The sequence below is a fragment of the Oreochromis niloticus genome, linkage group LG7 (genome assembly GCF_001858045.2).
Source record: "Oreochromis niloticus isolate F11D_XX linkage group LG7, O_niloticus_UMD_NMBU, whole genome shotgun sequence".
NCBI classification, from domain to species: domain Eukaryota; kingdom Metazoa; phylum Chordata; class Actinopteri; order Cichliformes; family Cichlidae; genus Oreochromis; species Oreochromis niloticus.
In genome coordinates this window covers 50,703,790-50,720,952 of record NC_031972.2, presented here as the reverse complement: position 1 = coordinate 50,720,952, position 17,163 = coordinate 50,703,790, and the positions used below count along the sequence as shown (strand labels likewise).

Below are 17,163 nucleotides of genomic sequence, written 5' to 3'. Positions count from 1 at the left end.
CCAGCAGTTGTAGCAAGCAGAATATGTCTGAATGCTTTGTTGTGCCAGACATATTTGCTTTCCCAAGGGGAGCTTTCCCAAGACTGTAGGTTCCTCTTGCTAATATTTTTGTTCTATTTATTTACTTGATTTTATTATTCATATCACTGTCTAGTGCAGGGGTAGGCAACCTTTCTGATGGCGAGTGCCATTTAAAATTTCCTCAGAAGTCAGTGTGCCATATGATTGCATTAGCAATAAATTTAATAACGCTCTATATGAACAGTTACACATTATATAGAACCACTTTATAGAATTATATTTGTTTGCAAATGTTGGCAGCTATCAGCGAATAGTTATCAGCTATTTTGAAACAAAAAAAAAGACACTTTTTATTCATAACAAGAACTCCATAACAGCAAATGAACTGTACAACAGAAAATACAAATGCTATTTATGGTCTCCTCACAACAATGATAAGAAAAATAAACTGGGCCAATATGGCATGTTTGTTAATACAGAGACACACATGTTAATGTGATCTCTGGTCTCCCACTCAGAGACACAGGTCTCCGAGTGTCCAGCATTCAGACGGCTACCTGAGGACACTCATGTGAGAGAAAATCTACTCACACAGATATGTAGAGCCAAATACTGTCAATAAGGCCTCTGCAATGTTCTGAAGACAGTTAAACTTGTCAGGTAGTGATGTCCGGCCTGTGAAAATGCAAGCTCCATGAACACGCACAGCTGTGGATTCCAGCTGCTTCGATGTCGCATTAACTGGCATTAACTCAGCCAGTTAATGCGAGACAAATCTAGCTGCTCATTAAAGATTTCTGGTTTAATCAGAAAATAAAACATTGGTCCATACACCTGAAAGTCCCAAAAATGCATTGTGTCTCGAGTCTCTGGATGCATTTTGACTAAAGACCGGCCCCCCAGATATTAAAGCCATAAAGCCTTTGAATGAAAACAAACGCTGTTGTGACAGTGATGTACACTGTCTTGTTGGTAAATGTATGATTTCTATTCATTTTACGTCAGATAAAAACTTTGGTTGTAAGCTTCAGATAATTATTTAATAACAGCCAGACATTTTAAATGAGAATAAGAAAGTATTTCTTTGTGCCCCCCTTTCCCTGTTAATGCCCTATCGGCCCCCCTGGCAAAACTTTGCTAGATCCGCCCCTGCACAGTTACCAGCTGTCAGCTACGTAGAAAAGGATCCTGATGTTATTTGTCTCTCAGAAACAGTTGATAACTTCCCTTCAACTCATTCATGTCACCTAAAAGGTAAACCTGTTTGTCCATCACCTGTTCAGCTCTGATGATTCAGTAAGGACATCTCCTGGTTTCATCTGCATGTTTCCCTCTCACCAGATATACAAACCATCATGACCAGCAGCTTTACAGCTGTGGCTCCAGAAAACCTCAGCTGATACTAGAAATTAATATGAAATAAATTCTAACAGCAGCTGACCAAGCTTAAACGTGCTGCTGTTGTTTAGTGCGACATCCGGCGGTTTCCTCTTTGTGGCGCAAAGTGAGCGATAAACAAACAAGAGAGAAAAGCTGATCAGCTGATCATTGATCAGTTGCATGACTGAAGTAGCAACAGGAGAGAGAGGGGGGAGAATGAGAGGAGAAGAAGATGCAGCTGTGCAGCAAAGACACAGAATAACTCCAGCTTTGTGTCTTTTTCCATCCTGGCTGAAGTCCGGGACAAACTGTGTTCCTTCTCAGCTCAACACGAAACGCGTAATAATTTCTCTGAATGCCGCACGATTCCGTTTGTACGGGACGGTTGGCAACTCTACTAACTAACCTTATGAATAAAATAAAGTTCACTATCAATAAAATCATAGCACCCGCCCAGCAGTATATAAACTCCGTCATGCTAGCTAGCACACAGTACGAGATATTGTAACTGACTGTAAAACGTCAGCACAACGAAACTAAACTCCACCTAAACTTGGTTTATATCTGACCCAGATAGACTGCAGGTCATAACTTCTTACCTGAAGTTCAGTTCACCTGACGCTCCGACCGGCGGCTGCCTCGGGTCTCTCCTCCTCCTGTCTCCCCTTCCCTCATCCACCTGCTGGCCTCCTCCACTTGTTAATTTTACTGAATCTGTGGAAGCTCCGCCATGGCCAACACCAAACAACTGAGTTATTTTTACACACCGACCAGCGTCTGGCCAATCCACCACCGAAAAAAAAAAAAAAGGAAAAAAAATCATCGGGCCACCGAGCAAATGTCCGGTATGCCCGATGGCCAGTCCAGCTATGGTCGTGCGTGCCATCAGTTAACCCTTGGCACGCGTGCCTAGGGTTGCCGACCCCGGTCTAGTGGATACAATGCTAGAGCAGACAAGAGGTAAAGGCTAGATTGGTGAAAGATAAGAAGAAAGCAGCAGAGAAATAGGAAAAAGACAAAGAAAAAATTGGGGTGGGGGTGTGGAGGAGCAGCAGTGAGCAGCAGGGAGTCGATCCCCTATCCTTAATAACAATGTCCCAAGGGGATCAAGGCTTGGTGAGCTGCATGTTTCCCCATGTTTGCGTGTGTTATGATCTTGTGACCCCCCAGTGTTAGTGTTTTTTGGGTGAACTTAGATTCATTGAATTATTGTTTGTGTTGTATTGGCAGTTTTGAGTTTCTGGTTTCCTGTTCTGTTTCTGTGCTCTTCCCTGTGTTCCACATCTCAGTGTTTAGTCTGCATCCTATGGGTGTTATGCTTTATTAAATCTTGTTCTTTTGAATTCTTTTGGTGAAAAAGAAAGACTGAACTCAGAGTGGTAAAGCTCAAAAAATAATCTTTATTTTACATTTCCAGAAATGGAGACCGAACACACATGCTCAGGTCTGAAAGCTGTAGAAGCCAGCCTAATTATATATATAGTTCTGCTGCACATCACTCACACAGTTTCTGCTTAGTTTCACCTTCTGTCTGCACGCTTCCTGATCTCTGCAAAGGCATGCAGCTTCCTGTCAGTACTTTTGGCCTACCTTCTAACTCACAAGGGCGTTTTCCTACACTGGGCTCTATAAAATAATATTAACAGAAAATAAACATTAAGAATACATATCCACATCCCAACAGCTTCCTGTTTATTTTGATAGCCCTGTCCTGTCTGCAGTGTGTCTAGTTTTGCTTTTCCCTCATCTTATTTTGTCTGATAGTCCCAGCTGTGTTTCCACCTGTTCCCCATCTCCTTGTGTTCTTTACTGTGTATTTTAGTTCTCAGTCTTCCCCTGCTTGTTGTCACATCATACCCTCTCCATGCTGTGTCTTCTCCACTGTGTTATGATAGTTTTATAGTTCTCTGTTCATAGCGTAGCTTTCTAGTTTCCCCAGTTTTTTAGGTAGTGCTTAGAGTTTCTTGTTTTGTTTCCCTATATTTATGTATTTTTCTGGGGGGAAAAAAGCTGCGATTTAGTTTAACCTTCCGTTTCCGAGCCCTGCATTTGGGTCCTTCATTCTGCCTGCCATACAGCACACATCATGACAGCGTGGGTTTTCTCCAAGTACTCCAGCTTCCTCCTGCATTCCAAAGACTTGGTGGGGTTAGGTTAGCTGATGTTTCTAAATTTAGCAAGAATTTAAACTGTGATTTCAAAGTGTTTGCATTTCCTCTCATCACCATCATGTTACACATTGGCAGCTTAACACTAAATGCACGTTCTAACTTGTGTAAGTTAACCTGAATCATTTATGCTTATGCACACACCATCACTGGAAAGTACAGGACTGGGACTAAATAAATAAACAAGTCTTCATCTATACACTACTGTTTAAAAGTTTTATAAGTTATTTATTAAGTTAAGTTAAGTTATTTATTTCAGTGAAATTAATTGAATCGGTTCACTGCAAAAGCAGTTTGAATCAAATGAATAGCTTGAAATGGTCCAAAGGAAATTGTTAAACTGCCAGAGGTTAAAAAAAGGTAGGGTTATCCAAAACTGAAAAATAATGAACATTGCAGAATTATACAAAAGGCCCTTTTCAGGAAACACAAAATGGGTTCCCTGAAAAAAACAAACAAATAATTTAGAGCTGTTCTGCAGCAGTAGAGGTTGATCAAGCCTTGACAGCTGGTGCTACTAATTTCTACAAGTGTTTCAACCTTTCTGGATTACTTACAACCCCCCGTGTCTTTATGAAAGCAGTTTTGGAACATACTGTGGTACCATCCCCTTGTCAGCATCAGTTGAACAGTATTGTACTGCAGAAAGTAGTGTGTTGGTCCAAAAAAGGGTGAGAAAAAGGCAATAAACAATGGAAGAGAGACAGACCATCATAACACTTAAAAATGTAGGTCTTTCCTATGGAGAAAAGCCACAACTGAGTCAAAGGACAAGTTTTTGAGCGTTAACAGCTTCCGTGATAGGCAGCTCACAGGACAACAGCTTCAAGCACAGCTTAATAGTGGTCGTAGTAAGCAAGTCTCAGATTTGACAGGACAAGTTGCAGTAAAATAGCCATTGCTAAGATGTCAGAATAAGACAAAGCAAAAGGATGGGTCCACAGTGTGAGGCATCAACTGTGAAACCTGGAGGAGGGAGTATGATGGTCTGGGGCTGTTTTGCTGGATCCAGGGCCGGTGACTGGTACAGAGTGAGAGGCACCCTGAACCAAAACAGCTACCAAAGCATTCTGCAGTGTCATGCAATACCCTCTGCGATGCATCTAGTTGGTCAGGGGTTCAACCTACAGCAAGATAATGACCCAAAAACATAAGTCCGAGCTATGCCAGAACTACCTCAGGAAAAAAAGAACGTAATGGTATGCTTGAAAACATGGAGTGGCCAGCACTGTCTCCAGATTTAAACCCCATCGAGCTGGTTTGGGATGAACTGGACAAAAGGGTGAAAGCAAAGCAACCGACAATTGCAACACATTTATGGGAAAACTTTCTGAAGAATATTTGTCTTCTATTGTAGAAAGAATGCCACGGGTGTGTTCAGCTGGTATATCTGCCAAAGGTGGCTACTTTGATGAGTCAAAGGTTTAGTATACATTTTGGTCTAAAAAACTGATTTCATGATTCAATTGCTTTCTTTGTTTCTTTCTTTCTTTTTTTTTTTTTTTTACTATGCTTTCATTTCAGAGTGAGAGATATTAAACTTCATAATTTTCAACAAAAATGTGAAAATTGAGGTGTTCTAAAACTTTTGACTGGTGGTGTATATTTATCATTCATACACATATTATGTTATAAATTCCTTTTTTAAAAAAAAAAAAAAACTTCATCGGGTTGGCAGTTGTTGCACTTCAAGTGTATGACAGCTAAAAGCTACACTTTAGGTATTAAGAGTGGCTCATAGTAAAAGTAGCCATTGATTTTACCTGAATCCTTGAATCTCTTGCTTCCTAATTATCTCGGTTCTAACCACATTATTTTCCCCTTCCACTCTATTCCTCACTCTGTTGTTGAGACTGCTCTCTGCCCTCTTGCACTTTTCCACGGCTGGTGCTAGCAACAGCAACCTCCTGTGATTACAAGTGAGTGACTACAAGACTCTTGCATTTGTCATTGGTTGAATTACGAGTGAGAATGAAACCTGATAGGCAGGTTATACACAATAAGGTTGACAGCATGGAGACATTTACTCAGAAATAGGAAAATAATGGCATGCCAAAGCCCGCTTACACCTCCAACACATCGTTTTTTACTTGTAATCCCTGTGGCGCATTTATGTTGCAGATGCCCAAAGTTGTATTTATAATAGACATTTCTACCTAGCTCTACAAAATAGGGCGAACATAATCAGACTAACATTTTAATCTTTTCAATCTCAGCAGCTCAGCAGATTTCACCAAACATAAACTTTTAACATTTAGATAAGTTAATGGAACTACTGTGCCTCTATTGTGTAGAGAGTGAAAAAAAACAATAAGGCCTGACACTGTCAGAGTAAGATGTAAGAAAGACAGGACAAAACAGGAAGAAGAGTACGGGGTTTTTTTTGTTTGGTTTTTTCAAAGGTAACTGCACTGTACGTGACATTTGATAAACTGGACAGAAATTTTCCTTACTTAAAGTCCTAATTATTTTTTTAATCAAATATTGGAACTGTATATGATATAGTGGAGAGTTTTGTTTTTGTGAAACTTCCTGCAAAACAAACTGTAGTATAATAATATTTGTGTAATACAAAGGATGGGGTGTACATAGTTAGTATTAGGCTGCATTAGCAGACATGTATTTCAGACGATGATGATGATAAGATTTACTCGCCAAATTTGACATTTTATACTAGCTTTATACTGTGTAGGCATGAGACATCTGCTTATGTCATGTTGAATTCAGTTGGCTAAATCCACAAAGAGCAGCGTCACAGGTCAGCTGGCCACAATTTGTACACATTTTAATATAAAGTGGAGTTCACAATACATATTAGTATGCGACTTATTTCTAAGGGATATTTTTCCCTCACACTACACTCACCTTAGAGTTCCCCCACCTGCTAAATCCCACTTTAACCCCTACATGTAACCTTTTCATTTTCGGATTAAGAGTATTTATTTATGACCCTAAACTTCTCATGTGACTTGGAAAGCATAAACCAAGACAAATGTCCAGCCCAAGCCTGTATCAAAGCACCCTTTTCAGTATTTTATACTAATTTAATTTGCCTACATTTTCTGCAGCTGCAGTAATACGAGGTGTAATTTCTTTTTAATTGACACTAAGTTTGTCTGGATTTTGGTAAAACAGTTTAATTAATAAATATTATATCAAGATCATAGACTCATATTCAAAAAGTCCTACATGATCACCTGATATCTTTTAGATTAAACAGTAATTATAAAAAATAATGACTATCTCTTGCCCATGTACCTATTTTTTTAAGGTCAGATACAATGAACTGCTTGTTTTACCAGAGCAAATGTTAATTGTGTCAACAAAACCTTTCCCAAAAACATGTCTAAGTAGACAATGTTTGGTTTTCATGTGTTATAGCAGCACATGCATTGTTGTCTTTGCATGCTTTAATGAAAACAGAAACTCTTGGTCTGACTCAAAGCAAACAGATCATCTGGCTTTAACTCAGAAAATTTAGTCAAGCAGAAACGTCTACACGGAAGTGCTAGAAACGCAGGTCCTGGAAAGGCTGTTTGACGTTGACTCCAAAGTGGAGAAACTAAATCCCACAGACTCCTATGGTGAAATGCCCACATTAACAATTAAAATGCATTTCTACAGCTTCTGAACAGTAACAACTATACGATGGGTGAAGTCATTGATTTGGATACTGTTCAAGCTTAAAGTTAGAGGCAAGATTGCTTTGATTGCCAGGTGCAGCTGTAGCCAGTCTTGTGCACCAGGCCCCATCTATACTAATTTCTTTCACTGAACTGGACCAGAGATGTTACAATGCGAAGACGTGGTACTGTTAGAAATCTGGGTTTAAATACTTGGGAGATTTGTGTAACAGAAAAGACGGTGGAAGGCCAAATGAATAAAAAAATAATATAATAATAATAATAATAATTTAAAAAGTTTCTTTTAGTGGTTTTCATTAGATTTGACTGGTGACTCTATACACTTGGTTTTATGACCCAGTGACAGTTTAAATTAAAGCCAAATAAGTTTTATAAATATATGTGACTAAAATTATACAGTGATGAGAGACTGATAAAAAGAGGCGGTTACGTTTTCACATTGGTGATTTAAGAATTACATTTCTTTAAATCACAAAATCATTTAAAACTTGCATTATGCATTTAGCCAGGTTGCCTGTTGCTTTAGAGGTTAGGTTTTCTTTAAAGTACTGTAGTCAAAAACAGATGCAGTAAAACATTTAAGTGCTAACACGTCACAACAGATTATCTGTTATTGATTTATTATCATTCAACATGGAGTATGAAACTCTACAGGGGGAACATTTAGGAGTACATTTTACAGTATCTCGCATAGATTTTTATCACATTACTGCTATGTCTCTAATTTAAAGCTTGTGCTGCAATCTGACACACTGTCTTAGTGACAGTTGAAAGTGCCAGACAGTAGGTTTTAGAGGATGATAAAAGGTGTTGGAACTTAAATAGTAATATATCTTTGTGGATTAAGTGTGCAGCTGTCTTAGTGACCAAAACTGCTCCAGTGTAATCATTTGACCTCCCTGAATAAACACAGTGCGTGCTGCTTCTGAGAACTTGATCTTCCTTCGTTGTCCTTGCTGCCAGCTCATATTTGCCCTTGGAGGAGCTCTCACCGGAGTATTTGTTGGACAACATTCAAATTACCTTGGTATTTTCAGTTTGTACTCAAGAACCATAGATGAAGTACTGAGTAAACAGACTTTAGCAAATACAATTCATGGTTAGTGTGCTTGGATGAGAAACAGGTTACATGAGCATCCAAAGCAGCTAGAGCCTCCAAAAATCCCCAAAACATTTACTTAACTGAGTGCTCCATTTAAAAACAGAGGTGTGTGTGTGTGTGTGTGTGTGTGTGTGTGCGTGTGTGTACACTATTTATTAGCATATTTCAGCACTTAGTTGTGTGTTTATTTTATTTTTTCATTTAGTTATTTATACTGCCTATATACTGAGACCCACGTAACTGGTTATCATGTCAAATAGCTGAATGACATTAAAGCTGAGTCTGAAAATTGGCTAACATCACTCTAATTTCCACCCAGAGTACAAAGACGTGTATGAGATTAACTGGTGATGCTAAACTGACTGTAGTTGTGAGAGTGTGAGTATGTAGTTGTCAATTTGTGTTTTAGACTGGTTATGGACTGGTGTACCCCCAGCTTTTACCCAGTTTTGGCTGGGAGTGGTTTCCAGCCTGGTTGGACAAGCAGCAAAGAAAATGGACTGATGGAAGGAAAACAAAATTTTATAGCATCTGACAGTTATTTGTGCCGTGTTCTTGTATACCCAGCAGAGGGTGTTCATTATGAACAAGTAGCTAAATGCACTGGCCAACCCTGCTGGCTCCTAATATATATGAAAAAAGAAAGTGTCATGAATCGCTGTGTGGCAGGCAGGAATTGGACCCAAAATGCAGGCTCTTAGACACAAGGGATAAACTCAAAACCACAGCTTTATTCACGGGCTGGGAAAGCATACAAAGTAAACTAAACTGGGGAATAACACACTAAACTTTACAGGGAGACACCAGGAGATCCACACAGCATGAGGGACGACACGACACTGACTCAGAGAAACACAGGGTTAAAATACACTGGGAAGTAACGAGGGGAATGAGACACAGAAGGAGGGCACAGCTGGGAGAAATCAGGACTGACGAGACAAGGAAGCAAAGCAGGACACATTCACATAAGACACGGACCTTCAAAGTAAAACAGGAAGTATGACACAGAGACGCGAACTTGACACGGTGGAGACAGCAACTAAGAAACACAGAGACAAACCATGAGACAGAGGACTCTAAGAACCGAAAGACAGAGGGAAACTCAAACATGCAGACAGACTTACACAGAACAGAGGGGACACAGAGAAACATGAAGGGCAAGGGATCGAAACTAGAAACGATAGAATAACTCACACGAGTACAATAATACAAAATCACAAAGAACTAAACATGCTGGGTCAGGGGACCCAGGACCCTGACAGAAAGCTGTAAAGTCTTTGCAATTGCTTCAGCTTATTCTAAAAAAACAAAACAAAAAAAGCCCCAAACAACCCCGAAGCTCCCAAACAGACACTAAACATAGGTTGAACTAGTCTGGACTTCAGTTTTTTTTAAGTATTCATCATTATTATTTGCACAATTTCCTTATGGATTATTAAGGTATTCTGGTTGTTTTAGTAACCTACTCAAAAGTTATACTAATTTGCATTGCAGAGGTGTGTTGCTATATTTCATTGATTTACAAATTAAAGGACAATCTTAAAATGCTTCTTCACTTATTTTTTTATGTTTACTACCTATTAAATTATTGTAACTGGTCTACAGTTTATTCACTCATCTGCATGCAGTGAAGCTGTTAAATATAAGAAGCTGAAAATATTGTATCTGGATTCAGATAAAAATTGTATATAAATCTAGAATACTTTCATAATAATAATTTCAAATCCATCTGATTTAATCAATAAAGGACTGAAGTGATAGAATGTTTGTATCCAAGATTTTTAAAAATATTTAATTAAATTCTGAAAACGAAAAGCATTCATGTTTCCAACTACATAAGTGGACTGGCTGTGGTAAAATAGCAAGGTAAGGCATGTCTTTGGTATGTTGTTAAAGCAGAATTTAAAGTAATAGAAACTGTGACGCTCACATAATTCTAGCATCTTTTTTCATGCTGTATAATTGCTTTGAAACTGTATCACTCAAGCTTAACAATCTTTAACTCAATCACATCTATGTGGCCAGCAATCTTCACTCACATCCAAGCAGATGAGCAACATTATTACTAAATTCATTTTTGTTTCATTCTTATACTTACTAATACTGTAACAGCTTATTGCACATGTGTCAAAGTCAAGGCCCTGAATGAATTATTATGGCCCCCGGGATGATATTTGATTAGGATTAGAATCGGCCCGCAGTTCACAGCTGCCTGCTGGGGTTTTGCACGCACCAATACTCCATTCCCCACAATGCAACGGAAGCCCGCGAACTCACTGCAGCGCCGCAAGCGTGGCTCGGCTTCATTATTCATTCATTATTCATCAGCATTCAGAGCAGATGTCAACTTTCAGCAACTCCCCTCCCCAGTAATGGCTAAACGGAAGGTGTACGGCGAGCACAGGGAATTTCAAGCCAGGTGGGAGGCAGAGTACATGTTCACGGAGGTAAAAGGCAAACCTGTTTGTCTTCTGTGTGGAGAAAGTGAGGCTGTAATGAAAGAATATAATCTAAGAAGGCACTATGAAACCTCTAAGAAACACAAAGACAAGAATATGGACACGGAACAAAGGCTACAGAAGGTGGAAGAATTAAAACGAGGTCTTTAGTCCCGGCAGGCTCTGTTCACAAAAGCAAAATCACAAAGCGAGGCTGCTGTGAAGGCGAGTTTTCTTGTGGCAGAAGAAGTTGCAAAATCAGCCCGACCATTTAGAGAGGGAGAGTTTATCAAAAACTGTATGCTTAAAGTTTGTGACGCAGTGTGCCCAGACAAAAGACAGCTATTTTCAAACGTGAGCCTGAGCAGAAACACCGTTGCTGAATGTGTAGACCAGCTGTCCACCAATCTAAAAGAACAGCTTGTGGAAAAGGGAAAAGATTTCATTGCATATTCCCTTGCTGTGGATGAGAGCACTGACACAACTGACATTGCCCAATTGTCAATTTTCATTTGTGGAGTGGACTCCAGCCTGACTGTAACAGAAGAGTTTTTGGCGTTACGTCCGATGCATGGCACGACTACAGGACAAGATCTGTATGAAGAGGTATCCAGATGTGTAAATGAGATGGGACTGCCTTGGGAAAAACTCGTGGGATTGACAACAGACGGAGCACCCGCGATGTGTGGACACAGGAGTGGATTGGTGGCAAGGATACGTGAGAGGATGCGGGACGAAAATGTCACAGAGGAGCTGACAGCTTATCACTGCATAATACACCAGGAGTCGTTATGTGGCAAAGCCTTGAAAATGGAACATGTAATGACCATCATAACGCATGCAGTTAACTTCATCAGAGCCAAAGGTTTAAATCACCGCCAGTTCAAGGCATTTCTGGGAGAGTTAGATACAGAGTATGGTGACTTGCCCTATCACACAGATGTGCGATGGCTAAGCCAGGGAAAGGTGCTGCAAAGATGTTTCGAGCTTTGTGAGGAGATCTGTCTGTTCATGGAAAGCAAAGGGAAAGACACAACAGAGCTTCGAGATGAAACATTTATGTGTGAAATGGCGTTTCTGTGCGACATCACAAGCCATCTGAATGTGATGAACCTGCAACTGCAGGGACGGGGGCGTGTCATCTCTGATATGTACAGTACGGTGAAGGCGTTTAAAACCAAGCTGAGTCTGTGGGAGACGCAGCTGCAGAAAGAAAACTTGAGCCACTTCCCCAGCTGCCAGACCATGAAAGAGAAGCTCTCTACCGCTGTGTAGTCTCAGACAAGTGAGCATCGCAGAACATTTATGTATTTTTAGTTTTTAATTCAGTTAAATTTTTTACATTTGTTTCTACAAGATGTGATTTTTCTTTGAAGGAAGTATTGTTTTGTCTGTGTGCCATAGATTTTTGTATTTTATCTTATTGTATTTTATTTATTTATATTTATTTTTCAGTTAATAGACTCAGGGAAAATTGCAGATAAGAGCCATGAGAAAGAATACAACTGATTTGATTATTTTTTTTCAATTTTCTCTTTTTACTATTGGAAAGCAGTAATTGGTAGGATCATAGAGCAGCACAATATTGCACTTTCAGTTTATAATGCATGCAATTTCATTTATGCATTTATCTTGATATTAAGGAGCATATTTTGTTTATGAATGACATTTACTTTTTTGCTGTTTGCCTGTTAAAAATGTTTTCTTTCGAAATAACTTACAGAGCCATCAGAAAATATTGCTTTATTCATTTCATGTACAGGACATGTGATTTTTCTTTGAAGGAAGTTTGTTTTTGTCTGAGCCTGTTGAAAAATGTTTTCACTTGAAATTACTGACAGAGCCATAAAAAATATTGGATTATTCATTTAATCGTTAAATAACATACAGTACACTGTGTTAGGTCTTGGTTCAATAGGTTATGTGCAATCATTTTAATATGTTTTAATAAACATTGAACCAGTCCGGCCCTCAGCTTGTAGCAAATTTGTTTTTTTGGCCCTCTGCTGTATTTGACTTTGACATCCCTGGCTTATTGTTTCACCCCTACCACTTTTCAAATACTCCATGCGTTTAGTGATTTTAATGAAAGCGTGTTCATATACTGTATCTATATCTACAGTCCAGAAGCACGTTTCCACTCTTTTCCTATTTTTACTCATTACTGCTTCACCAAGAACAGTGAAAATGCAGATTCTCCTGGTCTTTTCACCCTGCCAACTTTATTGTATATTTTATTTAAAAAAACAGCTGGCTATACTTTAATGTTATTGTGGAGAACAAGAAAGCACATTTAGGGTTTGTGTGATGTAAACACAAAATAAATGTTTAGATTTTGTTTTAGTACAAAAAAAGAAGATGGAAGAGATGAGACATGAACTGAGTTGCAATTGTTTTTTAATTTTGATCAGCAGACAAATACTCAAACTACAACAGCAATTACTTTGTAAGATATATAATGATTTTTAAGAAAATATGGGAAGAAACAATTGTATGTCACATCTGTAAAGAGATGGACTGTTTCATCACAGCAGTGTGAAGCTTCTCTTCCTGCGAACATGATGTCCAGCGCTGGTGCAGTCCGTCTTGGTACAACCACACTGCTCCACATACATGTATGTGTAGGGGACCGTGTCTCCATTCAAGCAGACCAGGTCAGCAGTGCGATTGCTGAAGTTTATCTCCTTACAGCATGAGCAGGAATGCTCCATTGCTGCTGCTGCTTCAGAGTACCTAAAGAAAGCAGGGGACAGGATTATTAATATACTCAAAGTGTAAAATAACAGTTTTTGTAACTTTCCAGGGAAATATGAGATAATAGTAAAGGTATCCTTACATGGTGTAAGTATTGCAGGATCCTTCACAATATGGCATATCTACCTCCTGGGAAGACTGACAACCGTTGACTGTAATATGGGTTTTCATAGACATTAACTTGCATCCCTTCTCCTTCTCCACGCCTTTTACAAAAAAAGATGTTGAGTTAGTTTCTTTTATTTCTATTTAATGTAAATCTATCCATCCATTCTGTTCCGCTTATAGATGTCATAGGCTGAAAGGCAGGTACATCCTGGACAGGTCGACACTCGGTCATAGGGCTAACACAGACAGGCAACCATTCACACTTAAATTCACACCTATGGGGAATTTAGAATCAACAGTTAACCTAACTCCACTATCTGCATGTCTTTGGACTATTGGAGGGAGATGGAGTACCTGGAGAGAACCCATGCAGACATTAGGGGAACATGCAAACTCCACACAGAAAGACCCCGGCTAGCTGCTGGATTCAAAACAAGTCCCTTCCCGCTGTGAGGCAACAATGTTACTCACCACACCAGTGTGCTGCCCCTGATTAAAATATTATATATCAAAATGTTATACTCACAAATTTTGCAACAGCCGTTTGCTGCAGTTTGAATTGTTTCCTAACAAGGAAAATATACAACATTAACAAAATTCTTTTCATTTCATTTCAGATAGATACAGTCAATCAGTGAAGATTAATTTTTAAAAGCATACTTACAGGTTGGCAGTTGCTCTCTTGGAAGGGTGGGCAGACAGTCTGTGAACGGCTTGCTGTTAAAGTCTCACCAGTCTTGACACAGGTATAATGTTCACACTTATTCCCTGGTGGTGACCAGGTTTCTCCTTGCTAGAAAGCAGTGAGATAGATGTATACAAAAATACACACAAACTTAGTAGTATTTATTTAAACACACAAATATGCACTTATTGCTTGTTTGGCTTAGATGAATTAACACATGAAGTTCTAAACAGCTTACAGTCAAAAGTTGTTTGGTTCCATTAATGTTGACAACACAGTGTGTCTGTACACACTTCCCGCAGCATTCATCTGAATCAGTTTCCACATATTCATATCCCTGTGAGACATCGAGAGAGATGGCACGTTTAGCTTGTGAAGCCCAATCTAGCAAGTGCCACACTAAAGACACCAAAGGAAAAAAACTGGAAACTGGAATTCACTGCTTTATTGTTTCATACCAGTTCGCAGCTTTCTTTACATTGTTGAAACACACAAATTATTTTGAATAGACCAGATTTTGGGTCAATCTCATTGGCACAGGTACAATCCTGACATGCAATCACAGGAACTGAAGAACCAGGCTGGTAAATAAAGATAAAAAAAGCCATACATAATTATGTGCATCCTTAAAGATAGAAAAAGGTGAGAAAATAACAAATTATCTGCTTCTTATTTACCTGGTATTCAGTTTCTCTGTGAACACAAACTCTTTTAGGTTCTAGGAAAGAGACAGACGAAGATGAGGTGAATTGCATGAAAGTGTCACATATATATGTATATACATATACATATATATATACACACATATATATATATATATCTATATATATATATATATAGATATATATATAGACAAACAGAAGAAGACGGCCGTAGTGATCAATGTAGCGGTTCCGAATGACAGCAACATCAGAAAGAAGGAACACGAGAAGCTGGAGAAATACCAAGGGCTCAGAGAAGAGCTCGAGAGGATTTGGAGGGTGAAGGTAACGGTGGTCCCCGTGGTAATCGGAGCACTAGGTGCGGTGACTCCCAAGCTAGGCGAGTGGCTCCAGCAGATCCCGGGAACAACATCGGAGATCTCTGTCCAGAAGAGCGCAGTCCTGGGAACAGGTAAGATACTGCGCAGGACCCTCAAGCTCCCAGGCCTCTGGTAGAGGACCCGAGCTTGAAGGATAAACCGCCCGCAGGGGCGTGCTGGGTGTGTATATAAATTCCCCGCTCGCCCCTGCGGGCGGTCAATCCTTCAAGCTCGGGTCCTCTACCAGAGGCCTGGGAGCTTGAGGGTCCTGTGCAGTATCTTAGCTGTTCCTAGGACTGCGCTCATCTGGACAGAGATCTCCGATGCTGTTCCTGGGATCTGCTGGAGCCACTTGCCTAGCTTGGGAGTCACCGCACCTAGTGCTCTGATTACCACGGGGACTACCGTTACCTTCACCCTCCACATCTTCTCGAGCTCTTCTCGGAGCCCTTGCTATTTCTTGAGATATATATATATATATATATATATATATATAGATATATATATATATATATATATATATATATAGATATATATATATATATATATATATATATATGTACATATTCATGTGCTTACCACATGTATGTTCTGGACAGCATTTTCCCACAGGGACACTGACAACTGGCTTATATCCAATTGGACAGTTCATATTGGTGACTGGGCAGGTGTTAGCTTGACATTCTGCAGAGATTATGGCACAGTGAGAAACTACCACAATCATATAACAATCTGGAAAAATGAAATGTACTTTGAAACTACATTTCTTACGGCAAACATAAATAGAACAGCAGGGGTCTGACAGACTGGTCTGGTTGACAAGGACAAACCCAGGAGCAGAGCAGTCTGTAGTGGCTGATGGTGGGCACACCTTAGGCTTGCAAGTAACAGTCTTGGTGGATTCTTCACAGATGCAGTCCTGGCATTTGTACTCAAATCTTTCATTGAACTGAAAGAATAAACCGCAACAATTAATTATTTGTCTCCTGTAAGTAAACAATAGAGATTTAAAGTTTACCACCCTATTAGAGCACTTCACTCTCGCACTGCAGGCTTACTTGTGGTTCCTAGCGTATTTAATAGTACAATGGGATGGAGACCCTTTAGCTTTCAGGCCCCTCTTCTGTGGAACCAACTTCCAGTTTGGATTCAGAAGACAGACACTATCTGATGCCCTGAGTATTCCTTCTTCAGTCACCTTTCTCACTCACTATGTATTAATAGACTTTTCTGCATTGAATCATACTTGTTATTAATCTCTTACTCTCTTCCACAGCATGTCTTGTCCTGTCTTCCTTCTCTCACCCCCAACCAGTTGCGACAGTTGGCTGTCCATCCCTGAGATTTGTTCTGCTCGGGGTTTCTTCTTGTTAAAAGGGAATTTTTCCTTCCCACTGTTGCCAAAGTGCTTGCTCATAGGGGGTCATATGATTGTTGGGTTTTTCTCTGTATGCATTATTGTAGGTTCTATATATATAGCACCTTGAGGTGACTGTTGTTATGATTTGGCACTGTATAAATAAATTTGAGTTGAATTGAATTAAAGTTTAAAATAAAAACATGCTCACCTCACGAGGAATGCCCTCAGGATCAAGACATCCTGTTAGAAAATTAAAAAATAGAAAACAAAAAACTCAACAAAGCTATATCATGTAGTTAAGTCAGTAGTAGTATGTCTTAATGCATGGTCAATCATCAAATTTGATTCTGTTCATCTGGATGTAGTATTTTCAATGGGAGAAACGTTTTGTCACTTTGATCAATAGTCTTTGATCAATGGGCTTTCATCAGTGGTTGTTGATCAATGGTTATGACATATTGCATATTAATGATCAAGGAACT

The 17,163-nt window shown here is 39.4% G+C and overlaps 1 pseudogene; it reads right to left on the bottom strand.

Annotated features, from left to right (window-relative positions):
* Nucleotides 1-17,163, bottom strand: part of LOC102078272 (mucin-2-like) — a 65,285-nt pseudogene that overhangs the window by 22,003 nt on the left and 26,119 nt on the right.